The following is a 26,911-nucleotide window of genomic DNA, read 5'->3' as shown; positions in this document are numbered from 1 at the left end:
AGTGTGAAGTTTCCTAAGTTTTTATAAAAGCAAACTGAACACACCCCCAGAAATTCCAGAATGTGGTATTAATATCCACATGGGCCAGCTGCAGGCTTGGGACCTTTAGTCCATCACACAGACCTCTGCCATTTGAACTAATGGAGTGTCTGATAGCAGTAGAATGTTGACATTCTCTGTGTGGACCAGCCACTAGAGGAGAATGAGACAAACACTTTGACTGGTGGGTTTGCATCTATTAGTTGACAACAGACAAATGGTGAGACTCAGGAATTTTGGGATTTGTTCAAGGTTCTGGAGACAAGTATATATATTGTCACAGGTTCCTTTGCCTGTGTCCTGTCTGGCCTGTCCTTGTCACAGTTCTCTCTCTCCACCTTGGCTTCCATCTCCTCATCCCAGCCTCTGTTTTTTCGCTCTCCCCTTCCCTCCCCTGCTCCCAGTCTTCTCCTCCCCCCACCACCAGCTCCCTGTTTTCCCCAGCTAGATTCCTTGTTCCAGTGTACTCCCCCTGCTGCTGCTGGATCTGTCTCTTGTCCTCCATACTGCTTAGATACCAGGAAGCGGACATTGACAGCACAGAGCAAACAGTCTCCCTGCTCTCTGGTTTGGTGACCAGTGCCACAGTTGCCTGTTGCAGCTGGGAAGAGCAAATGCAGGCAAATTCCTACTCAGGTCCTGTAGTACTGGGCTGCAGCATGCTCAGTTTCTTTGCTGTAATGATGCATATGAAGTCTGGTCACAAGTAGGAGCTGTGAGGGAATGGAGCATGCTCAGTGAAAATTGAATCTTCAGAGAATCTAGCTGCCAGACACTAACAAGTCTCTACTGAACACGTACAGATTTGTTAACTGGAGCAATGGCGTAAAACTTGGCCAAATTTGGGCATTATTTTTACAGAGCAGCAAATTTCAAGTCCCTGCTCCTAAGCACAGAGGCTCTAGAGCTTCTTAAGCAAATCATTTGCAAGATTTTTTTAAAACTGTCAAAAGAAAGTATTCTACCTTTACTTGTTCTCAGAAATGCTGAACAATTACTGCTGACACTTTTGAAACAAATTCAGCCTGAGACAAGTGTTTTATCTCTGTAAATGGCATTGGGTGAGACATATACTGCACTATTATGTCCAGTTGTGGTGTTCACATTTTTAAAAAAGGAGACTGAAAAATTGGAGATGGTTCAGAGAAGAGCCCAAAAATGATCAGAGGGCTGGAGAAAATGCTTTACAGTGAGATTTACAGAGCTCAATCTGTTTGATTTATCCACACACAAAAAAGAAGGAGAGAAAATAGCACATACCAAAGGGCTCTTTAGTGGAGAAAGTTATAACAAGAGCTGTTGAGTGGAAGCTAAAGCCAGACAAGTTTACATTAGAAATAGGCACACATTTTTAACAGTGAAGGTTATTAATCACTGGAATAAACTACCCAGGATAGTGGGAGATATCTCCTGATGTCTTCAGATCAAGACTGGAATGCCTTTCTGGAAGATATGGTTTAGTTAAACACTAGTTATTGCCAGCAATATGGGGTAATGGAATGAAATTCTATTGCCTGTATTATACAGGCAATCAGACTGAATAATCTAATGGTCCCTTCTGGTCTTAAAAAAAAACAAAACAAAAAACTGTGACTCTTCTATTAATGAAGTCTGCTGGAAGAGGATCTCCTTCCCAAAGGAAGCCCGTTGCCTTAACAGCTCCCTGTATCTCCCTCTCCCTCTTCCATTCACAGTATGACAGGTTTCAGAGTAGCAAGCCGTGTTAGTATGTATTCGCAAAAAGAAAAGGAGTACTTGTGGCACCTTAGAGATTAATAAATTTATTTGAGCATAAGCTTTCGTGAGCTACAGCTCACTTCATCAGATGCATTCAGTGGAAAATACAGTGGAGAGATTTATATATACACATATAGAACATGAAAAAATGAGTGTTACCATACACACTGTAACGAGAGTGATCACTTAAGGTGAGCTATTACCAGCAGGAGAGTGGGGGGGAAAATCCTTTTGTAGTGATAATCAAGGTGGGCCATTTCCAGCAGTTGACAAGAACATCTGAGGAACAGTGGGGGGTGAGGGGGAATAAACATGGGGAAATAGTTTTACTTTGTGTAATGATCCATCCACTCCCAGTCTCTATTAAAGCCTAAGTTAATTGTATCCAGTTTCCAAATTAATTCCAATTCAGCAGTCTCTCGTTGGAGTCTGTTTTTGAAGTTTTGTTGTTGAAGAATTGCAATTTTTAGGTCTGTAATCGAGTGACCAGAGAGATTGAAGTGTTCTCCAACTGGTTTTTGAATGTTATAATTCTTGACGTCTGATTTGTGTCCATTTATTCTTTTACGTAGAGACTGTCCAGTTTGACCAATGTACATGGCAGAGGGGCATTGCTGGCACATGATGGCATATATCACATTGGTAGATGCGCAGGTGAACGAGCCTCTGATAGTGTGGCTGATGTGATTAGGCCCTATGATGGTGTCCCCTGAATAGATATGTGGACAGAGTTGGCAACGGGCTTTGTTGCAAGGATAGGTTCCTGAGTTAGTGGTTCTGTTGTGTGGTGTGTGGTTGCTGATGAGTATTTGCTGCAGGTTGGGGGGCTGTCTGTAAGCAAGGACTGTCCTGTCTCCCAAGATCTGGGAGAGTGATGGGTCGTCCTTCAGGATAGGTTGTAGATCCTTGATGATGCGTTGGAGAGGTTTTAGTTGGGGGCTGAAGATGATGGCTAGTGGCATTCTGTTATTTTCTTTGTTGAGCCTGTCCTATAGTAGGTGACTTCTGGGTACTCTTCGGGCTCTGTCAATCTGTTTCTTCACTTCAGCAGGTGCGTATTTTAGTTGTAAGAATGCTTGATAGAGATCTTGTAGGTATTTGTCTCTGTCTGAGGGGTTGGAGTAAATGCGGTTGTATCGTAGAGCTTGGCTGTAGACAATAGATTGTGTGGTGTGGTCTGGATGAAAGCTGGAGGCATGTAGGTAGGAATAGCGGTCAGTAGGTTTCTGGTATAGGGTGGTGTTTATGTGACCATCGCTTATCAGCACCATAGTGTCCAGAAAGTGGATCTCTTGTGTGGACTGGTACAGGCCGAGGTTGATGGTGGAATGGAAATTGCTGAAATCATGGTGGAATTCCTCAAGGGCTTCTTTTCCAGGGGTCCAGAGGATGAAGATGTCATTTATATAGCGCAAGTAGGGTAGGGGCATTAGGGGACGAGAGCTGAGGAAGCGTTGTTCTAAGTCAGCCATGAAAATGTGGGCATACTGTGGGGCCATGTGGGTACCCATAGCAGAGCCGATGATTTGAAGGTATACATTGTCCCCAAATATGAAATAGTTGTGGGTTAGGACAAAGTCACAAAGTTCAGCTACCAGGTTTGCCGTGACATTATCAGGGATACTATTCCTGATGGCTTGTAGTCCATCTTTATGTGGAATGTTGGTGTAGAGGGCTTCTACATCCACAGTGGCCAGGATGGTGTTTTCAGGAAGATCACGGATGGATTGTAGTTTCCTCAGGAAGTCAGTGGTGTCTCGAAAATAGCTGGGAATGATGGTAGCGTAGGCCCTGAGGAGGGAGTCTACATAGCCAGACAATCCTGCTGTCAGGGTGCCAATGCCTGAGATGATGGGATGTCCAGGATTTCCAGGTTTATGGATCCTGGGTAGCAGATAGAATACCCCTGGTCGGGGTCCAGGGGTGTGTCTGTGTGGATTTGTTCTTGTGCTTTTTCAGGGAGTTTCTTGAGCAAATGGTGTAGTTTCTTTTGGTAACCCTCAGTGGGATCAGAGGGTAATGGCTTGTAGAAAGTAGTGCTGGAGAGCTGCCTAGCCATCATGTGCCAGCATGTGCCAGCAATGCCCCTCTACCATGTTCATTGGTCAAACTGGACAGTCTCTATGTAAAAGAATAAATGGAAACAAATCAGACATCAAGAATTATAACATTCAAAAACCAGTTGGAGAACACTTCAATCTCTCTGGTCACTCGATTACAGACCTAAAAATTGCAATTCTTCAACAACAAAACTTCAAAAACAGACTCCAACGAGAGACTGCTGAATTGGAATTAATTTGCAAATTGGATACAATTAACTTAGGCTTGAATAGAGACTGGGAGCGGATGGGTCATTACACAAAGTAAAACTATTTCCCCATGTTTATTCCCCCCCACCCCCCACTGTTCCTCAGATGTTCTTGTCAATTGCTGGAAATGGCCCACCTTGATTATCACTACAAAAGGTTTCCCCCCGCCCCCACTCTCCTGCTGGTAATAGCTCACCTTAAGTGATCACTCTCGTTACACCCATTGTTTCATGTTCTCTCTATATATAAATCTCCCCACTGTATTTTCCACTGAATGCATCTGATGAAGTGAGCTATAGCTCACGAAAGCTTATGCTCAAATAAATTTATCAGTCTCTAAGGTGCCACAAGTACTCCTTTTCTATTCACAGTATGATCACTCCGATTATTAAACACACCTAAAGTGTGCTCTGCCAGGAGTTGCAAGATGGGACCAATGTAAGTCCTTGTCTTTAGAACAGACCCCATTAATTCCATCCTGTCCCAGCCAGGTTGGTATTTGTATTCCAGATTTTGTACTGAGTTCTGAAATGGGCAGAAATCAAACATGTCTAAGACTTCACAGAATCTGCCATGGGATGTTATAGTTCCACTGTGTGATGCATTTATCTTTTTGTTGAATGGGGATGTTTCTTTTCTCTGGTCTAATGAGGAAGAATATTCGACTATCTTTAATTTTTAGGGACTATAGGATTCTAACTACACAAACAATTTGCTTGAAATATTGTGTAGGGTCTTTGATGCACAAATTGCTATGCGCTAGAAACTGCTATTTATTTGAAGAGTGTCTCTAGGGACAAAATATATAGCAACATGTTTAGCTATTTCAGGTACTCTGCCAAACCACATTTAACAAAAACTGAGAAGTGTGAGTGGATATTTTGTACCCAGGCAAATATTCTATAAGTGACCTTTAAAGTTAAGTGTTAGATTAACGACAAGTTTCTCTAAAATCTTCTAAATCCAGTTCCTGAAGCAGCCTGTTTCACACAATAACAGAAGATTCCATATATAGCCCAGTTTATTTTCTACTCATTTGTTCTGATGCATAAAGGACTTTCAGTAATTACATTTTGACATTATTTTCCTGTTTGTATTCCTCGTGGAACCTGAATACCAGCAATAGCTGTAAGTCACTGAGGCCATGTCTACACTGTAATATGAAGTTGACCTAATTTACGTCTGTCTACAGCCATCGCAACAATTACATCTCTTGTATATGTCTACACTTTGCACCTACATATTGGCAGTGCATATCCTCACCAGGAGCTTTTGTACTATCAGTGTGGGGCATTGAGGGAAGGCTCCTGAAAACCAGTAACAGTCAACATAAGCAACACAGTGTCTACACTGACAATGTGTTGACCTAACAACGTTGACCTTAACTCTACGCCACTGGTGGAGGTGGAGTTATTAAGTCGGTAGCGGGGCAGTTACATCAGTAGGAGCAACATTTAAGTGTAGACACTTCCATAGTTAGGTCAACGTAAGCTGATTTGTGTCAACCTAAGTCTATAGTTCCATGCCGGACCAGCCTGGTCTCATGAACAAGTAAGTATAGATATTATTGCTGACTTGAATATATTTACAATCCAAACTTACAAACGCAGCTAGTGCTCGGTAAACATTTGAAGTGCTTCCTCTAATCAAAATGAAATGGAGCTGACACAGTCTCTAGATTGACTTACATAAAAAAAATCAATTAACACTTCTCCAGAAGCAGCTTCTTTTCATCTTCAATTCTTGATGACTGTCATCTAGATTCACACATTTTCACTTTCTCCCACACAGCAATAGTTTTGTCATCATCTTCATCAACAGTTGTACATTTTCCAAGGAGAAAATGGATTGTTTTAAAAATAATGTATTTTACTCAGTGATCTTCTCCTGTTGCATTTCAGAAATACAGATTTCCTTTCATGAAAATCCACCAGGCAGAACACAAATTCAGCCCTTAGGCCAAACCAAAAGGAATTCTCTCCAGCTCAAAAGACGCTTTTAGAAAATGTAACTATATGTTATTTCAGCTAAAACATTTTAGATTCCTAATTTATTTGGTATCAAATCATGGTGTGCTCAGCATTATAGAATCATGGAACTGGAAGGGACCTTGAGAGGTAATCTAGTCCGGTCTCCTGCACTCAAGGCAGGACTAAGTATTATCTAGAACATCCCTGACAGGTGTTTGTCCAACCTGTTCTTAAAAATCCCCAGTGATGGAGATTCCACCACCTCCCTAGGCAATTTATTCCAGTGCTTAACCACTCTGACAGTTAGGAAGTTTTTCCTAATGTCCAACCTAAACCTCCCTTGCTGCAATTTAAGCCCATTGCTTCTTGTCCTATCTTCAAAGGTGAAGGGCAACAATTTTTCTTCCTCTTCCTTGTAACAACCTTTTATGTACTTGAAAACTGTTATCTTGTCTCCTCTCAGCCTTCTCTTCTCCAGACTAAACAAACCCAATTTTTTCAATCTTCCCTTATAGGTCATGTTTTCTAGACCTTTAATTCATGCTGGCTGTATCAATACGTTGATTTGCTTCTACCTCAGGAGCCATTTATCCGAGGCTTGGAAGTTAAAAGGTAACAAAGTCGGTTGGTAAAAAAACTGTGATAAAACTTCGTTTTCAAGTTTAGTAGTGCAAAGTTAACTAGTGAAACAAGTTTCTTTTTGTACAATCATATCCTTTTGATGTGTGACGAGCAACACAATGTGCAAAATATTGGCAGGAGATTCAAACCAGGTTAAACCAAAAAAGTTAAAAAGAAATTGCTCTTAAAACTGAGATATTGACCCAACTTCACTGAAAAATTCATGTATGTTTCTATCAAACGTGGCCCTGGCTTATTATTGCCTGTTGCCAAAGCTACACAAGATTCACAGTGATCCCCACTAAAAATTTACCAATTATTACCACTTACCAGACAATTGACTATTTAATAGCAATGACTGCATGGATTTTGCCTGGTTTATACAAAGTTTCACACCACATTGTGAGATTGTCTCTGAAGTGCATGGGATGCAAACTTCAAAACCAGCATGCATTGGACTCATTGAAAACAAAGGAAGTTCTCTGTGTGCAGGGATTACAGGATATGGTCCCAGGGGTGCAAACTCATATGAAGTGAAACTAAAGAACAGATTTGCATAAACTCTTGAAGCCTAAGAGCTCAACTACAAATGAGTTTTCCAATCTCAGTCTCATCTATTGTCAGGTGACTAGGGCAAGGGAAGTTATGACTACTGGTTGGAGCAGGAGTCAGGCCCAATGGTCAGAGCAGAAGTCAGGCCTAGTGATTAAAACAGGAGTTGCTAGCCAGGAGTTAGAGCCAAGGGCCAGAGCTAGAGTCAGGGGCAAAGAGTCAAAGCAGAGGGTCGGGGCTGGAGTCAGAAATCAAAACCAGATTACCTGGAGCAATGTAAAGCAAGAACAAAGCTGGTTTCTGGGAAGGAACAGGAGCTAATGTAACAATAGGCAAATGTTTTGAGCAATCAGCACCTTCCTCATCATGCTGGTCTTAACACCACCTTAACAGCTGCTTGGCTGATCCCCTCAGCCAATTAGGCAGTTTGTCCAATTATGCAGCTCAACTAGGGACCAGCTGTGCTTGTTAATCTGCCTGGGGGTAAAATAGCAGGTAAACAGGCTAGCTGTGGCCCTTATTCCTGACACCTATATAATTAGCAATGCTTAGCCTTCACAGGACCAGATCCTCAGCCAATGTGAAATTGCTTGAGGGGCCCAAAACAGTAGGAACCCTCTGAGCATGCCAAGCGGATCAGGCCCAGCATGTGATTTAGGCTGCTGAATGCCTATCTTCCCCAGTTTGTGAATCACAAGCAGAGACAGAAGCCTCCCTACAGCCCAGCATCAGGCACTTATTTTCAAGAGAGGGGTAAGGCTTAGGACACACCCATCTCATCAGCATCTCCCACTGGATAGCTTATGCAGCTCCCTGCCTAGTGCGCCAGGTTTATGGATTACATTCTAAAGCCCCTATCTCTTCCCATTCATTGTCTAAGAGCCTAGATGCCTAACTCAGGCTCAGTGGATCACAGTGTTGTTCCTGTGATTTTCTAGGCACCTGAAAATTAGATGTTCTGATGCTGAGTGCCACAGTGCCTAGATCCCTTTTGTGGATATGTGCCTAAGGAAAAAAATGAAAAATGGGCAAAGAACATGTGAAAAACAAAGCTACATTCACACGTTCTTGTTCTGATTCATCTGCAGGAAAGTATTTTCAATTCTATTCGTTTAGTTCCAAACTTAAGCCTTACGCACACTCTGCAGTGATCCCACTAGCCCCTCTGCTGGGGCCACTGGAATGGATATAGGTTTAAGAAATAGCTAGGAGAATTTGTGTTTGGAATTGTGGGGTAACACTCCATAGGAAAAAAAAAAGGAGTACTTGTGGCACCTTAGAGACTAACAAATTTATTAGAGCATAAGCTTTCGTGAGCTACAGCTCACTTCATCGGATGCATTTGGTGGAAAAAACAGAAGGGAGATTGATATACACACACAGAGAACATGAAACAATGGGTTTATCATACACACTGTAAGGAGAGTGATCACTTAAGATAAGCCATCACCAGCAGCGGGGGGGGGGGGGGGGGGGGGGAGGAAAGGAGGAAAACCTTTCATGGTGACAAGCAAGGAAGGCTATTTCCAGCAGTTAACAAGAATATCTGAGGAACAGTGGGGGGTGGGGTGGGGTGGAGAAATAACATGGGGAAATAGTTTTACTTTGTGTAATGACTCATCCATTCCAGTCTCTATTCAAGCCTAAGTTAATTGTATCCAGTTTGCAAATTAATTCCAATTCAGCAGTCTCTCGTTGGAGTCTGTTTCTGAAGCTTTTTTGTTGAAGGATAGCCACTCTTAGGTCTATAATCGAGTGACCGGAGAGATTGAAGTGTTCTCCAACTGGTTTTTGAATGTTATAATTCTTGACATCTGATTTGTGTCCATTCATTCTTTTATGTAGAGACTGTCCAGTTTGGCCAATGTACATGGCAGAGGGGCATTGCTGGCACATTGCCCCACCCAACCCACCCCCCACTGTTCCTCAGTATTCTTGTTAACTGCTGGAAATAGCCTACCTTGCTTGTCACCATGAAAGGTTTTCCTCCTTCCCCCCGCCCCCGCTGCTGGTGATGGCTTATCTTAAGTGATCACTCTCCTTACAGTAAAAAGAAAAGGAGTACTTGTGGCACCTTAGAGACTAACAAATTTATTAGAACATAAGCTTTCGTGAGCTACAGCTCACTTCATCGGATGCATTACTGTAGCTCACAAAAGCTTATGCTCTAATAAATTTGTTAGTCTCTAAGGTGCCACAAGTACTCCTTTTCTTTTTGCAAATACGGACTAACACTGTTGCTACTCTGAAACCTCTCCTTACAGTGTGTATGATAAACCCATTGTTTCATGTTCTCTGTGTGTGTATATCAATCTCCTCTCTGTTTTTTCCACCAAATGCATCCGATGAAGTGAGCTGTAGCTCACGAAAGCTTATGCTCTAATAAATTTGTTAGTCTCTAAGGTGCCACAAGTACTCCTTTTCTTTTTGCGAATACAAACTAACACGGCTGCTACTCTGAAACTCCATAGGAAGAGTCTCAAAAAACTTGTGCTCACGAAACCAGCCTTAACGTTGTGGCAGCACACTTTCCTAAGAAGGCTGGAGATAAAGATTCCAGTCCTAACTCTCTCTGCCTTCAAAATGTGTATTTTATTGGACATATTTGTCTCTTTTATTGAGGTATATGGTGCCCTCTACTGGTGTACATGTGTATAGAACATCTTGTACAGCAAGTTAAAATACAGAAAAAAATAGGTCAATACTGATTCTGCCACAAACAGTGGTGAGTTTCTCTTCCCTTCCTCTCTGATTTACACCCACTCTCTTGCATCTAGGACTTGCTGAGTGATTGAGTTACTCCAGCTGAATAGGGTGGTTGGGATACCCTTGGCAATTGGCCCATCCTAAACTAATCTAGAGGGGGTGTGGATAGAGATTCAAGACTCTTTCACTCAGTAACTGCACTGTCTCTGCAGCATGTCTGACCCATACTAATCCAAGAGTAGATTTAGGACATGAGTTACACCAGTATCAAGCCTGAGTATCCTCATTTAAATTATTCTGGATTGATCCTGGTGTTACATTGTTTGGAATCTGGACCCTGATCTTAAAATTGAAGTCAAGTCTCACATGGAGAGCTAATGTAACACCAATTTTTCAAAACGGGCGAGGAGATCCTAGCAATTACATGTCAGTAAGCCTAACTTCAGTATCAGGGAAATTGCTTGAAACCACGCTAAAGAACAGAATTATCAGACATAGAGGTGAACACAATATGTTGGGGAAGAGTCAACATGGCTTTGTAAAAGGAAAACACACCTCACCAAACTATTAGAATTCTCTGAGGGTGTCAACAATCATGTGGAAAAGGGTGATCTGGTTGAAATAATATACATGGACTTTCAGAAAACCACTCACAAGGTCCCACACCAAAGGCTCTTAAGCAAAGTAGCAGTAATGGAATAAGAAGGAAGGTCCTCTCAGAGGGTTACCAACCCTCCAGGATTGTCCTGGAGTCTCCAGGAATTAAAGATTATGTCATGTGATGAGACCTCCAGGAATACATCCAACCAAAATTGACAACCCTATCATGGATCAGTAAATGGTTAAAAGATAGGAAACAAAGGGTAGAAATAAATAGGCCCTTTTCACTATGGAGCGAGGTAAATAGCAGGGTTCCCGAAGGATTTGTATTGTTCAACATATTCATAAATGATCTGGAAAAAAGGGAGTAAACAGTGAGGTGACAAAGTTTGCAAATGATAAAATGAGATAGTTAAGTCCAAAGCTAATTGCAAAGAGTTACAGAGGGATCTCACAAAACTGGGTGACAGTGTAACAAAATGACAGAAGAAATTCAATATGCAAAGTAATGCACATTGGAAAAATAATCCGAACTATACATACAAAATGATGGGCTCTAAATTAGCTATTGTCACTCAAGAAAGAGACCTTGGAGTCATTGTGGATCATTCTCTGAAAACATCCACTCAATGTGCAGCAACCGTCAAAAAAGCTAACACAATGTTAGGAATGGGACAAATAATAAGAGAAAATATCATACCACTCTGTACATCCATGGTATGCCAACACTTTGAATACTGTGTGCAGTTCTGGTCACCCCATTTAAAAAAAGATATACTGGAATTGGAAGAGGTACAGAGAAGGGCAAGAAAAATGATTAGGTGTATGGAACAACTTTCATATGAGGAAAGATTAAAAAGACTGGGACTGTTCATCTTAGAAAAGAGATGACTAAGAGAGAATATGATCAAGGTCTATAAAATTATGAATGGTATAGAGCAAGTAAATAAAGTGTTATTTACTCCTTCATATAACACAAGAACCAGGGGTCACCAAATGAAATTAATAGGCAGCAGGTTTAAAACAAACATAAGAGAGTACTTCTTCACATAAAAGTACTTCTTCACATACAGTCAATCTGTGGAACTCACTGCCAAGGGATGTTGTGAAGTTCAAAAATATAACTGGGTTCAAACAAGAATTAGATAAATTCATGGAGGATAATTCCATCAATGGCTTAGCCAAGATGGTCGGGGAACAAGCCATGCTCTGAGTGTTCCTAGACTCAGACTCTCAGAAGCTGGGACTGGACAACAGGGGAGGATCACCTGATAAATTGCCCTGTTCTGTTTATTGCTGTGAAGCATCTGGCACTGGCCACTGTCAGAAGACAGGATACAGGGCTAGATGCACCATTGGCCTGACTCAGTATGGCCATTTTTATGTTCTTACGTGACAGTGCACATCACTAGCTCTGTTCAACTTCTTATACTGTGCCCATTGATGTGGTACCTGGCAACAGAGCAGTCCCTCTGATGTTGTATATTTTATTTGTTATAGCAATCATTGAGTTTGGATGGCTATTTTGTCTTACAAGATAAATGTGTATACATTTGCAAATTTCACAGTGCTTTACAAAAAAGATACATCAAATTCCCTGCCCTAAAGGGCTTCAATCTAAATAAGACTGGACACCCACAAGACAAGGCATGGAATATCAGAGGGAGGTGGTGGGATTTGATTATAACAAAAAAGATTGCTTGATGGAAGGATTCCAAAGGAGATTTGGTAGATGATCACTGTAATTTGAAATGTAACTCCTGACCACACCCCCACCAAACAACCCACTGCCTAGTTTTTTTTTCAGTTGTTGGGATTAATTTATATATTAGCATTGCTGGAAGATATTGAGATTAGACAACATAAACTGATCTGGACATTACATTAAGGAAAGAAATTTTTGCCTTTGGCTGTATTGTTAGTGACAGTGTTGCAAATTGCAAAGAGCTCATTGTCAAATCAAGTGAACAACAGTAACTCAGACAGTTCATTTGAACCTGACAGACCTGACTTGGGGCTTGTTATAAATACCAGCTCTATATAAAGAAGAGAAGATGGAGGTTTCAGCTATGCTTGTTACTCAAGGTTACCCAAAAGAGCTGACAAAAAAGAAAAAAAATGCTGCCAGTGAAATGAGGCAGTTTTTATTTTTTGCTTATTTTTTTTAACGGTGAAAAATGTATAATTAAGGTCTCCATAACTTACCTTGAAGGAAGGAAATACACCCCTCTCCACCTTGTCTGAAAGCCATTATATAGCTACAAGAAACAATGTCTCCCTCTGTCATAACCAGTCATCCATGCCCTAACCTACCATGTGACTAGTACTGTGGTGTCTCTTTAATTGTTCTCAAAATGACTGCATAGGAAAGCAATATTTCCAGCAGATAACATGCCACATGACTAGATCAGTGAGGCAGTATCACTCACTCCAAGAAGCATTGTTTTGAAGTATGAATCTTCAGGGAGCAGTATCACTGAAAGTGACAGGACGAGGCTTGGTTAACCATGTGAAATACCTGTGATAACATGGCTAGGTCAGTTAATGGTTTTCCTCTCTTCAGTATTACTGTAACTATTCTAGTGCATGGGCAGTCTCTCTTATTGCATTTGCTCTCAGGATAATAACTGTTGGTCTTGTCGATTGATTATTGCTGTTTCCTTTTTAACCTTTACTCAGCGTTGCAGGATTATCTACCTAGATAGCTTAAGTATTTACGAGGCCCCCATTACCATTGTATCTGGGCACCTCACAATCTGTAATTAATTTATCTTCACAATACCCTTGTGAGGTAAAAAAAAAGTGCTATTATCTCCACTCTGAAGATGGAAACTGAGGCACAGAGTCTAAGATCCAGATTTTAAAAGTATTTAGGTGCCTAAAGATGCAGCTAGGCACTTAGTGGGATTTTCAGAAGCATTTAGGTGGCCAACTCTGATTAAAATCTTTCTATTGACTTGCCCAAGGGAATTGACGCCAGGTCTCCCAAGTACCTGACTATTATCCTCACTACTGGACCATTCTGCCTTCCTCTTAGGGGCAGTATATGAATTATATCAATAGGAAGAAGTACCACTCAGTAGTTGGTCCTCCTCAGATTGTCAAGGTTTTGTATCAGCAGCTATGCTACAGGGATGAGGAGAGATGGAGCTATAGCATCATTCTAGATACTCAGGGCATGCCAGGAGCTGACAGGACAGCCAAGAAAACCAGGGGTTAGTAAATGCACAGGATGTTCCTGAATTTCCATCATTTCAACAATTTGTGAGAAAATGTCAGTCACCGGAGAAGCTTGACAAATTGCTGTTCAAACCCTCCCCCCCAAAAATAACCCCAAACAAACAAAAATACGCAACACATTGGGAAAAGTACGATGTGTGGAGACTGTGAAATAAATTGCATTTAATATTAAATAAGTTACTTTGGGGCTGGTGTCCTGATTGTATTATTATGTGCTTATTTAACTCAAAAATGCCTTCTTTTTAAATTTAAATGAAGATGCTGCAGTGTTTCCAGTCTGTCCCCCCAGAGTCCTGCACAAAGCAGAGGGCCTTAGTGTGGAATAAACTGGGATTTTCCTATCGGGTGAAGTATGGATCCCATCTCTTTGTACAAAGCCTTCAGTCAGTTATAGGAACTAAAAAGTGACCAGTCAATACTTTTCTGGAAACAAACAATAGGACTGATCTTAATAAATAAAAAAGCGCTGATGGATAATAGTCTCTTTGGTCAGAATTATGCTTTCTTTCATTATGTTTATGGCATCTAAATGCTATGGTAATGTGCGCACTCCTCACACTAAAGGCAGAGAGAGATGTGATTAAAATACAATGTCATGCTTATAATGCAATCACAACATTATTAAACTGCAATCAGAATATAAGTAAGTCCTATGTGTTTCCCAAAGGCCTTTTATCTAATGCTTGATAAAGCTATCCATTTATTTAACAAATAGCATCATCCAAACTTCTCAGCTGTGAAGTCTCATTTTAAAATGCTATTTTCCTTTTCCATTATCAGTCGCACGAGAACTCCGCAGATGAGATGAGAACTTTAAAGAGAAATGTACATGGTAACAAGAAGTAGTTTAGATCCAAACTACAGTGTTTAAATGAAAGAGCAGGCAGAGGGAATAGATGAAGCAGCCTCATGTAAACTGATGGGTTGTGAAGTAAAGAAAAAGAATTAGTGAGGGGTAATTTTGTTTACATATTTCCTATAACATCATTATTTGTAGTATGAATTAATTATTATTTATTTCATTGTGCTGGCCCCTCTTGCAAACCCAAATACAAATCACATGATTCCATCACGAGTCTCTTATTTTGTGTTTTTCTTCAACCCTAGTTTCTGGAGTCTTGGGATTATTTTAGAATTTCAGCTTTCATTTAACAAAATAATCAAGTTTTTAGCCCTAATGATTGAGGAGAAAAGCTGAAAAATGTGACCCAGGTGAATAGTCAAATTTCAAAAACCAGAAGTCAAATAAAAAGAAACCAAAATATATTTAAAAAAAAATCTCATGATTTTATATGACTCATGCTTGGGGTTGACAATACTGAATGCATGAGAACCAGAAGGTAAAACTAACCAGTGTAGCCTCACTGCCCAAGCTGGTTAAAGTATAAAAAATAGATAAAACAATAAGCATGGTGATAAGTAGCATAGCTTTTCAAACATTTTTAATAATCTAAGGTATTATTAGTATATGCATTTCCCATTAACGTCAATTGGCACCAACAAAGTTCATCCTAGGACAACATTTTGATTTTTATGCTGCTTTTGGCTTTTTAAATCTGGAAATACATTCTTATATGCATCTACACTAAGGGGTTCTGGACTTCACTCCTTCCACTGACTTTCTCATCGTTCTTCTCCAGCTCATTTCCTTTCTCCCAGTGCTGTCCTTCCTTTCTCCCCATCCCCATGCTATCCCTCAACCTCTTTATACTTTCCCTGATTCCCAATCTCCATCTGTATTCATGCAGCAAAAAGCCAGAAAAAAGGCATGAAATTAGAAGATAGATGACACAATCCCACCAGTATTTTTCATTTTCCATACAAAGCCATGAGTGATCCCCATCCCATCAATTCCATCACTGTCCTCATTCATTATATTTTCCTTTTCTCAGTGTTAATTCTTTCCCTCCTCACCAGTCACTATCACATCTCCTTCTCCACAGTCACCTCACACAAAGGCCCAGCTCCTCAACTACTGCAATACCAATGCTTGCTGCTCATTGATCCTTGGATTCAGCTCCTTTTCTTCAATTCTCTCCAGCTCCCAACTCTCCCTCTCTCTCTTATTAGATGTGCCACCAAAGGCTGAAAGTTGTTAATTGTCTGGGAAGGGAAGGAGGGAAGAGAGTCTAAGCTACTAGCCCCAGTTGCTCAGCCATTTGGTGAACCCAGCTAAGAGGCCTGAGATAAGATCAAGGAGCCATAGATTGGGCAGGCCTGACGCTTAGTCATTGTTCTCCTCTGCCTTTGTAAAGAATGCACTGACAATGTTGAAGCCAATGGCCTATATACCACATGACCTGTAGGGAAGGAGGAGATCTTGCATCTGAATTCAACTCCATGCTTCCAAAGTGCAGGCAGTATGGAGTGTAACTCAGCGAGTGGAGTCAACAGAATGACCGATGTGCTGAGAAGGGTTGACGTTCTGCATGGCTGCCTAGTCCTAAAATTGGCCCTTGTTTTTGAATTGGGGAGGAAGGAGGATTTCCTAACCTTCCCCTGATTTGGGTGTGAGTGACGTGAATAAGAACCAAAAGGCCTGTTTTCATGCAAAATGCCCATAGGGGGAAATAACAGAGGAGGGTAAATAAAGGAAGTGTGATATATGAATACTAAGCACCATTTCTAAATAGAATGTCTTTTCAACCTTTTCAGTGAGTGACTTTATACATCTGTACACCTGGGAGACAGCAGCCATATGATTTTCCTAATTCTATAAAGCTGGTCTAAGACAGACCTGACCTTTCCTTAGCATCAAAAGATCATAAGCTCGACGTGAGCTGTTAGCTTAGTAATTAAAAGATGTATTTTACATCCAACAAATATATACTCAGTTATTTAGACAAATGCATTACTATAGAACCCCCTTTAGAACCAGAAGGATGTGTGACCCTAATGCCTGCAGGTGGTTCAGGGGCAGATTCTATACATTTCTTATTCTTCAATATAAATAATGCATAAAATGACAAGCACACCGATTGTACATATTTTGATTGCATTCCTCTTTCCTACCCTTTTCCTTCTTAGGCCCAAATCCTGCAAAGTTTGTTGGTGGATTTTGCTTATCTTTGTGTTCGCTGAGTCTGTGCTCAACACTTCTGTGGAAAGTGCTCTCTCTGATACAGTACAGGAGGTTTATGATGCAATAAAGAGGTGCTGAAAATATCCTCTTTTTCGCCTTTGTTTTAGAGTGAGTCACTTGAGATCATGCAATGTGCTTTTGATATTGTGACATTTGCTCCCTTCAAAAACAGAGCAACAGAAAGAGGAACAGTGAAAGACTTCAGCCTCCAGCTGTTAAGAGGAGGAAAAAAACAGTGTGATGTTGGGAATCAGCAAGACAATACGCCTTCTTCAAAGCAGGCTGATTGAGAGGTTATTGTTTTCATAGGGAAAGTAAAGAGGACAATGGTTTATGATTCCAAGTGATCTTTATATTAAGTCCGTCTTAGCTATTCAATTATATAGCAGCTACTTGATGTAAGTGGCTGAACAACTCTGTTAGTATTCGGAAATATTGCATATTAGCACAACATATATAATTGGATATAAAAAGAAACAAAATGAAATGAAACGCCTGAAAAATAATGAGGGCTTATTGAAGTTAGCCTGAAGCATCATTTACCTCAGTACGAAGAAAAATAGAGCACTTACACTGAAAGAAAGAACAAACATTGGCCACTGAAAACACCATGAAAAAACAAAACCAGTGAGATCATGAACACCATGGCAGTTCTCTCTTCTGGATCTCCTTCCCTGTCATGCGTGCTAGCTTTGAATGACAAAATGAGGGTGACTGATGCACTCAAAGAAGGTGGTGTTTGAGGTCTAGTCTAATAGCAAGGAGGGAAAGTGTTGCTTACTCAAGTCAGGGATAGGAAGGGTGAGCTCCCTACTGCTTTTTAGCAGAGAAGAGCGGGCAGTCTGTGTCCCTTATTTAACCTCTGCTTATCAGACAACTGAATAGGAGGGGATCCACAGGATCCACATAAAATTTACTGGGATCAGAGGATGGAACTAGAATAGTGCAAAATGTTTGCCATTAATATGTTAAGCCATACAGAAGTCACCTGGTTTTAGGCTGTGTTATAAACCTGAAACTCAGACTAGACTCGAAGTTTTCAAACCAAACCTGAACTCATTTAAGATATGACATCAAAACCTTGTAAAATTCCAGGTTTTCACAATGTTTTGGGTGAGTTTTGTATTTATATTTTGGTTTATTTAAACTCAGAACTCAAAGCAAAACTCAGGGAATCTAAACTCACAAAGAGCAAAACCTAGAAAATGTTCCCATGAATCCTTGTGAAATCCTTTGTTTCAGACAGCACAAGAACCTGTGACGAGAAAGATATGGAGGGATCGTTAGAAAACCAATTCCCAAGAGTAGCAATGGCCCTTACTAATCTGGGAAAGGAAGCAGTATCCTTAGAAGAAATTCAGGGTATGGAAAAACACAATCTTAGGAGTGGAAACACCTGAATCATTGAGCTTAAAATAATCGGAGAAAAGAAATGGGACACTCCACTCTTTATTCTCCAGTTCCAAGGCATCTGAATCTCAAAGAATCAATTTTTCAGAGTTTTTCTCCGCCCCAGCAAAGACATCAGTTTACTGCAAAATCCAAAACAATGAGACAATTCAACTCCTTGTACTGCTATCAGATAAAAAACAATGACTCTTGACACTTGCCTGCAGCTGTTGCACATTATGTAATATCTCCTAGAAACATCAGTGTAGTGACACTCTGGAAAATATTACACAATGTGTAGTTTATTTAGTACTGCCATTTCCTAAAATTCAGGAAAGATTTAGATAACTATGTTTATCTGCAGCAGCTGTGGAGACCAAAATAGCAAGCTGTTCCTGAATTATAAGGAACAGGACACTCCCTCTGCTGGCCAGAGGTGGCTACTCTAAATAATGTGCACTAGTATTAATCCTATCTAAAGAGAACATTTTAAGACTCTTATTTTTAAGGGTACCCTGGAAAAGGACATTTGTTTTTAAATTTTTGCTTGTACCCTTGTTTGCTTGCAATGTATAAAGAAGACCGGGAAGGTTTTTATTTGTATTTTTTAAAAAGTCCTTCCTGGTTCCCCTCCCCATTTATTTTTTAGTTTAAGAAAATCAGGACTATAAATTCTGGCCTCCATTGGCTTAGCTGGAGGACCAGTGGGAGGTCAAAAGACATTGAATGACGGGCTGAGGGTGCTGAATCTGTAAGAAAGCCTTTCCTTATTCAAAACATTAACCATTGAAGTTAAATAATTGTTAAACAAAAACCAACTCAACTTTTACTCAATTAGCTCATGTGATGCCAGCATTTCAGAGGCTTTCTAGTCATAAAGTCTTCCAGGCTAGACAAGACCTGAATTTTTAATGTTAAAGACAAACAAATTAACTTAAACAAAAAAACCTTTCAAGTCTTCTTTACCCACCATAAACAAACCAACTAGGGCACCTCTCCCCACTTTGTAGATCACTTTTAGGGCTCAATTTTAAGTGATACTTTATATTTCCAGTATTCATTTTTTTAAACCAGAATCACATGCCATGGGAAATTTAAAAACATTTAAGATCTGGATCTGAATCCTTCCTGCACTATCAGCCATTGTTTAGATCATGAAGAAGGTTCTGCCATCGCTGTCTGTCCTGGATCACTTTTTACACATCCTCTTCATTGCTAAGTCCCATAAGTTTTCCTTCTCTGGGCAGTGTTCATTAGAGGGATACTTTCGGCTGGATCCTTTTGCATGGTCCCCTATCTGCCCAGTAGCATACCTCCCATAGAGAGTACGGGTTGTTGCTCTGAGAACTCTCTGCATTTCTTATAAATTCATTTCATTTAATGCTATTTTCTAAGCCATTTAGGTGTCTGTACATTTGGTAGATTTCTGGCTTTCATGTCCATATGTTAAGAGGAAAATAATAAATATTTAATATAACAGGTAAAAGACTTGCAGTTTGGTTTGTGTTATGAGGTAAACCAACTGACACTGTTTTATTATTGGTTTCAGAGTAGCAGCCGTGTTAGTCTGTATTCGCAAAAAAGAAAAGGCATACTTGTGGCACCTTAGAGACTAACAAATTTATTTGAGCATAAGCTTACATGAGCTACAGCTCACTTCATCGGATGCATTCAGTGGAAAATACAGTGAGGAGATGATTTATATACACAGAGACCATGAAACAATGGGTGTTATCATACACACTGTAAGGAGAGTGATCACTTAAGATGAGCTATTACCAGCGGGGGGGGGGGGGGAGGAAGAAAACCTTTTGTAGTGATAATAAAGGTGGGCCATTTCCAGCAGTTGACAAGAACATCTGAGGAACAGTGGGGGGTGAGGGGAAATAAACATGGGGAAATAGTTTTACTTTGTGTAATGACTCATCCACTCCCAGTCTCTATTCAAGCCTAAGTTAATTGTATCCAGTTTCCAAATTAATTCCAATTCAGCAGTCTCTCGTTGGAGTCTGTTTTTGAAGTTTTGTTGTTGAAGAATTGCAATTTTTAGGTCTGTAATCGAGTGACCAGAGAGATTGAAGTGTTCTCCAACTGGTTTTTGAATGTTATAATTCTTGACGTCTGATTTGTGTCCATTTATTCTTTTACGTAGAGACTGTCCAGTTTGACCAATGTACATTGCAGAGGGGCATTGCTGGCACATGATGGCATATATCACATTGGTAGATGCACAGGTGAACGAGCCTCAGATAATGTGGCTGATGTGATTAGGCCCTATGATGGTGGACACAGTTGGCAATGGGCTTTGTTGCAAGGATAGGTTCCTTGGGTTAGTGGTTCTGTTGTGTGTTTGCTGGTGAGTATTTGCTTCAGGTTGGGGGGCTGTCTGTAAGCAAGGACTGTCCTGTCTCCCAAGATCTGTGAGAGTGATGGGTCATCCTTCAGGATAGGTTGTAGATCCTTGATGATGCATTGGAGAGGTTTTAGTTGGGGGCTGAAGGTGATGGCTAGTGGCATTCTGTTATTTTCTTTGTTGGGCCTGTCCTGTAGTAGGTGACTTCTGGGTACTCTTCTGACCCTGTCAATCTGTTTCTTCACTTCAGCAAGTGGGTACTGTAGTTGTAAGAATGCTTGATAGAGATCTTATAGGTGTTTGTCTCTGTCTGAGGGGTTGGAACAAATGCAGTTGTATCGTAGAGCTTGGTTGTAGACAATGGATCGTGTGTTGTGATCTGGGTGAAAGTTGGAGACATGTAGGTAGGAATAGTGGTCAGTAGGTTTCCGGTATAGGGTGATGTTTATGTGACCATCGCTTATTAGTACCATAGTGTCCAGGAAGTGGTTCTCTTGTGTGGACTGGTCCAGGCTGAGGTAAATGGTGGGATGGAAATTGTTGAAATCATGGTGGAATTCCTCAAGGGCTTCTTTTCCATGGGTCCAGATGATGTCATCAATGTAGCGCAAGTAGAGTAGGGACGAGAACTGAGGAAGCGTTGTTCTAAGTCAGCCATAAAAATGTTGACATATTGTGGGGCATGCGGTACCCATTGCAGAGCCGCTGATTTTAAGGTATACATTGTCCCCAAATGTGCAATAATTATGGGTGAGAACAAAGTCACAAAGTTTAGCCACCAGGTTAGCCGTGACATTATCGGGGATACTGTTCCTGACGGCTTGTCCATCTTTGTGTGGAATGTTGGTGTTATTATTCCACTCATATTGCTTTGTTTGTACGTTATATCCGTTTCCATTCTGTTTTGTCCATTTAAATTGCAAGCTCTTGGGGGAAGGGACTGTCTCTCGCTTTGTTTGCACTGTGCCTGGAACAATGGCACCCCATCCTCTGTTGGCTCCTAAGCACTATAATAATAAGTATTAATAATAATTAATAGTAACATTAATTACTAATTTTTATAACTGCATTGCAGTCGCACCTCGAGGCCCCAACTAATATTAGTGCTCCATTGTGCTAGATGCTGTACATACAAGACAACAGACAAGCTCTGTCTAAAGGGTTTACAAGCTCATTAGACAATAGGGAAAAAAGTATTATTATCCATGTTTTACTGATTGGGTAAAGAGGCACACAGAGATTCAATGACTTTCTCAAGGTCCCATCAGATGTCTGTGGACAGAGCTGGGAATGACTCCAGATCTCCCAAGTACCAGTTCAGTGCCTTAATCACAAGGCCAACCTTACTCCCTACTAGGTTTTAAGATACGTTAGTTAAAATGCATTCACTTACACAGTCTAACATTACTATTTTCTTGCTGTAAACAATGTAGGGATCTTTGTGACCATGCTATGCCAAACAGCGCCCAGTGCTTTTCTTTCCTAGACTGGGCCAAACAGGTTAGCTAGGCAATAGCAAGACAATTTATTAAATAACTACAGTCCTAATGATTTATTTTTACTTTTGAATGATTATTTAAGAGATAAATGTATGGAACCACATGGAAAAACTTGAAGTTTTAATTTAAAAAAGCCTTAAAACAGGTTTGTTTTTTGAGAGTGTGTCAAAGTTTTGGGTAGGAGGACTGGAGCGGGATTCATTAACAAACTGACTGTCAATAAGAAGGATGCAGAACTAACTGTTCTGTATTAATTTGTGAATACTATATTTTGTCCAAGTGCTGTAAGGGATATTTACTGTCTGACTGCGTGGAGTTATGTCAAAAGAGGCTGCTCGGAAAAAAACAAAGCAAAAAAGGAAAATGACTAGAGATAAGACACTCCTGGCAAAACACTTTGGAGTTAAGAGAACATTGACTATGCTATTAATTGGGACAAGCCTACCTACCTTGGCTCCAGCAAAATAAAAATACCTATTTTACTAGGGATGGGAGCTGAATATCAAAAGGACAGGAAACAGTTAAAAAGTCCCTCTCTCTAGAAAGACTAGTCCGTTGTGGGGACTGCCAGGGGGAGCAGGCTGCCTCAGAGAGAGGATCTGTACAGGGAGTCTGGAGCAGTTAAACCTAGCTGGCCAACATCGTGTGTGTGGGATATCTAGGTAAATAAACTGTTTTATTATTTTGAAATCCTTGTTCCCTTATGCTATGTGCGGTCCTACTGTTAAGAATCAACAATAATTTGTTTAGAAAAAGCTACATGCAATATAGCCTTAATATAAAATTCCTTGTATATAGCACTGGTCACAATTTGCAAAGGGCAGATCTTCAGGTATTGAAGCCAAGTTGGGCCTGTTGAAGCAATTATGGCTAGTACATAGGGATCTGTAACCCAGGTCCTGGGTGAAGAATGTGAGAACTGCATGAGTTCATGCCAAGAGATGCAAGAGTTTGATACTGGTCACGTGAGAGGTGCATTCAGAGAAAGACAGGATACAGCTAACCTTGTAACCAAGACAGTCAGTCTTCTGGACTATGGGTGTTTGGGGGATTGCTAACGAATACATCACATGTTAAAAGGGAAAAGAAGGGCCATGAACTCAGCAACACTAGGTTAGCACAGCCAACTACAGATGGATTAAAGAAGTGTTCATCAGTTGGTACTCCATGAGTAAGGATGTGTTCAGAAGTCTGTGGACAGGTTGGGTTTTTTTGACTTCCTGACCTCACTTCCATTTGGGTACATCAACATGCCCAATTTGTCACTCCAGGACAGCTGCTCTTTACAAAAGTGTTTCCGAAAGTGAAATCAAAGTCTTGGTTCAGAATAATTGGCCCTATCACAAAGGTGCTATTTTTTCCAGAGGTGATATTTCCTTAAGTGAGGTGATAACCAGAGGCATGTTTGGCATGCCTGTGAAAGTCTGAGATTGAGGAACAAACAGACCAGTGCATTTCAATGTATTTTTATGTAATATATTGCAGTAGTTTTCTAAATAAAGTACAATGGCTTTATAAATAATGAGTGGAATGAGTTCAATGATAGCAGCAGAGTATTAACTTCTGCTCAAGGGAGAACCAGGGCAGGCAGAAAACTAGATTTTAAAAGATCCTTGGAGTAACTTGGGATATTTCAAAGGAAATATTCCCATCCCAAAAAAGGTGGTGATGCAGATATTTCCATTGAATGTTTATCTGTGATTCTGGTTTTTAGACCTGCCAACGCTGAGCTGCTGTAAAGAGTAGAAGTTTGGTGCTCAGCTATTAAGGTGATGGGGGACAAAAATACTTAGAAAGGTACTGAGAAAGGATACATATTGCAGATAAACCTGGGATGATTCTTGATAGAACTGCAGCACTCACTATTAAACTATGTAGATAATGTAGATGTGAATTTGGTTCTCAGGAACATAGGGAATGAATAATTCTGGCTGGAGCCAGGCATTGTGCATTCAGGTGAAGTTGTTCCAGTATCTTTTAAAATCTAATTTCCTGCTGTCCTGTTTCTCCCTTGAGCAGAAGTTAATAGTCTGCTGATATCACTGAACTCATTGCACTCATTATCAAAGCCTAATGTTTAGAGCCAAGTTTTTAGAAGTGAAAGGTCAGTTTATTAACTCCATTGTGTCACTGTAGGGAGATTGTAAATCAAAGGCTGGTGTCTGCACTGGACAAGAAAGACAGTTACAAATTGGGGAAGAGAACTGGTGTAATCTCACAGAAACACAGGAAAAGGAAATACCAAGTGGAGTGGCAATGCTCTGTGGGTTTGAATTTCCTTTCACAGTTTGATTAACTAAATACTATTATAAACAAACATTTAGGGCCAAACGTATAAAATAAAAGGATGATCCATTTCTGATTAATTGTTTTGGCTTTTGCTGAAAAGGATGAAAAAGAAATCAGCTCTCAGTAACCACATCTCATTCCCCCTTCCCATTCCCCCCCCCCACCAACTGAAAATGAAAACTTTTCATACATTCATCGAGTCCGAAGCCAGATGCTATTGATCCTCTAGCTTGACTTCCTGTATAACACAGGCCATGTTACTTCCACCCCCCAATAATTCCTGCAGCATTTATCTTTTAGAAAAACATCCAGTCCTGATTTTAAAATGGTCAGTGATGGAGAATCCGCCATGACCTTTAGCAGTTTTTTCCAATGGTTAATAATCAATGGTTAATTTCAGTTTGGTCAGAATGAATTTTCAATAAAACCAAACATTTTTCGCTGGCTGGACAAAATGTTTTCATTGCGAAAAATGAATAACATTCAGTTTCGATGGTCTTGTCAAAACCTTAAACAATTCTGTGGAAAAATTTCAACATAAAAGAAGTCTTTCATTTCAGAATTTTTCACAAGAAACAAATATTTCCTGACTAGCGCTTCGAAATACCATCTGCATGCAGAACTGTTCAAGATGCACATTCAAGGCAGGTAATTACAAAATACAATCACAGGCCTGCAATTTTGCTTTTATAATTTTTTTCAAAATGTGACAGAAATTCATCACTTACTTCTGGGATATACATTTGTTAAATGTCCCATGCAATTGTGAGCATTAGTTTGCATCCCATTTCTGAATAATCTCATAAATAATACTTGGTGTCATCCCTAACAGGTGCCTAATCAATACCAAGAATGATTACCTCTGGAGAGCTAACAATGTAGACTGTAACACTTGTTTTTGCATGTACAAATGTACAACTATGAAGGGTAGACAAACTGTACCTGAGACTATTTGACTAGTAGTTGTTTGAATATTGATAGTGCCTAAATGCCTCAGTCAGGATCAGGGCCAAGTTGTGCTAGGCGATGAATGGAGTAAGACACAGTCTGTGCCCTGAAGAACTTTTGATTGAACGCCCTCATTCTGAAAACACTTAGCCATGTCCCTTTTGAGTCAAATTAAACATGTACCTCTGGCCCCCAATCCTGCCACTGTATCTACTTGGGAAGACTCCTAACATCAGCAAGGATCAGTGTGGTGCAGCGGCCCAACTATCACATGCACCTGCAGGATCAGAGCCTAACCATCTGCAGAGCCTAAAATGACAAAAACCAGATGAAGGGTGAGGGAAAGAGAGACAACATGACAGCAACATGAGCAGGATGACGTGTTGTATCAATATATAGGGCAAGTCATATGGTGTGATAGATCCTGTGATTTCTTCTGTTTTTTTTTCTGTATGGGAAGAAAGGGTTTGGATTTTAGTTTTGCCTGCTGTCTATTTTATTATTTGATTTTGCCTCTTACCTTCCCAATGCTTCTGCAGGAAAACAGTCCTTGCGCCTCAAACAAGAAGGAGCCCCTTCCACAAGTATGCTCATATGTACAATAACCATCTATTTTGCTCTTCTGTATTTTAAGGTCGGTGAGCATGTCCAGCATAAAGCCCTAGTTTTAGGCATTTATAACTCGGTTGAAGAAAAACAACTCATTTAAACATTTCCAAAACAACTGCCCAGCCTTGTGTGGTGCTGATCACTTCAGCATTGACTGTGCTCAGGATGCAGCAGAAGAAGCTCACCAGTGCACTAATTCAGGCCCTGAGGGCTACATTCTGCACCCAAGTGAAATCAGTAGAAAAACTTCTCATTGATTTATAATACTTGTAAAGTGTCAAGGCACAAGTTCCCAATATCATCAATAATATATGCATGGGGCACAAAGAGAAAAGTGTGTGTATAAAATATGCAGCATAAACTAGGTAAACAGAGCTAACTAGTCATGAGTGCTTTCAGAGTCGTAGCCTTGTTAGTCTGTATCTGCAAAAAGTAAAGGAGTACTTGTGGCACCTTAGAGACTAACAAATTTATTTGAGCATAAGCTTTCGTGAGCTACAGCTCACTTCATCAGATGCATGCAGTGGAAAATACAGTGGGGAGATTTATCTACACAGAGAACATGAAACAATGGGTGTTACCATACACACTGTAACAAGAGTGATCAGGGAAGGAGAGGTATTACCAGCAGGAGAGCGGGGATGGGGTTGGGAAACTTTTGTAGTGATAATCAAGGTGGGCCATTTCCAGCAATTGACAAGAACATCTGAGGAACAGTGCGGGGTGTGGGGGGGAATGAACATGGGGAAATAGTTTTACTTTGTGTAATGATCCATCCACTCCCAGTCTCTGTTCAAGACTAAGTTAATTGTATCCAGTTTGCAAATTAATTCCAATTCAGCAGTCTCTCATTGGAGTCTGTTTTTGAAGTAGAAGAGGCTGCTAGGCAGATCTCCAACACCACTTTCTACAAGCCATTACCCTCTGATCCCACTGAGGATTACCAAAAGAAACTACACCATCTGCTC

At 40.4% G+C, this 26,911-nt stretch overlaps 1 long non-coding RNA gene across 12 annotated transcripts in view; it reads left to right on the top strand.

Moving 5' to 3' along the window:
• LOC119851156 overlaps positions 1-26,911 on the top strand; it is an 87,828-nt gene that overhangs the window by 39,829 nt on the left and 21,088 nt on the right. For 5 of the 12 annotated variants that reach the window (XR_006278846.1, XR_006278844.1, XR_006278845.1 and 2 more), the window contains one exon: positions 6,571-6,667. The exons of 3 other annotated variants lie outside the window; for them this stretch is intronic. This is a non-coding gene — a long non-coding RNA (uncharacterized LOC119851156). Of the gene's footprint in view, positions 1-6,570; positions 6,668-24,946; positions 25,035-26,911 lie in introns of all 12 variants that reach the window. 4 more of the 12 variants (XR_005291162.2, XR_005291156.2, XR_005291163.2 and 1 more) reach the window with 2 other exon arrangements.

The sequence above is a fragment of the Dermochelys coriacea genome, chromosome 2 (assembly GCF_009764565.3).
Source record: "Dermochelys coriacea isolate rDerCor1 chromosome 2, rDerCor1.pri.v4, whole genome shotgun sequence".
NCBI classification, from domain to species: domain Eukaryota; kingdom Metazoa; phylum Chordata; order Testudines; family Dermochelyidae; genus Dermochelys; species Dermochelys coriacea.
The sequence above is the reverse complement of the archived record's forward strand: the minus strand, read 5'-3'. Positions and strand labels throughout refer to the sequence as shown.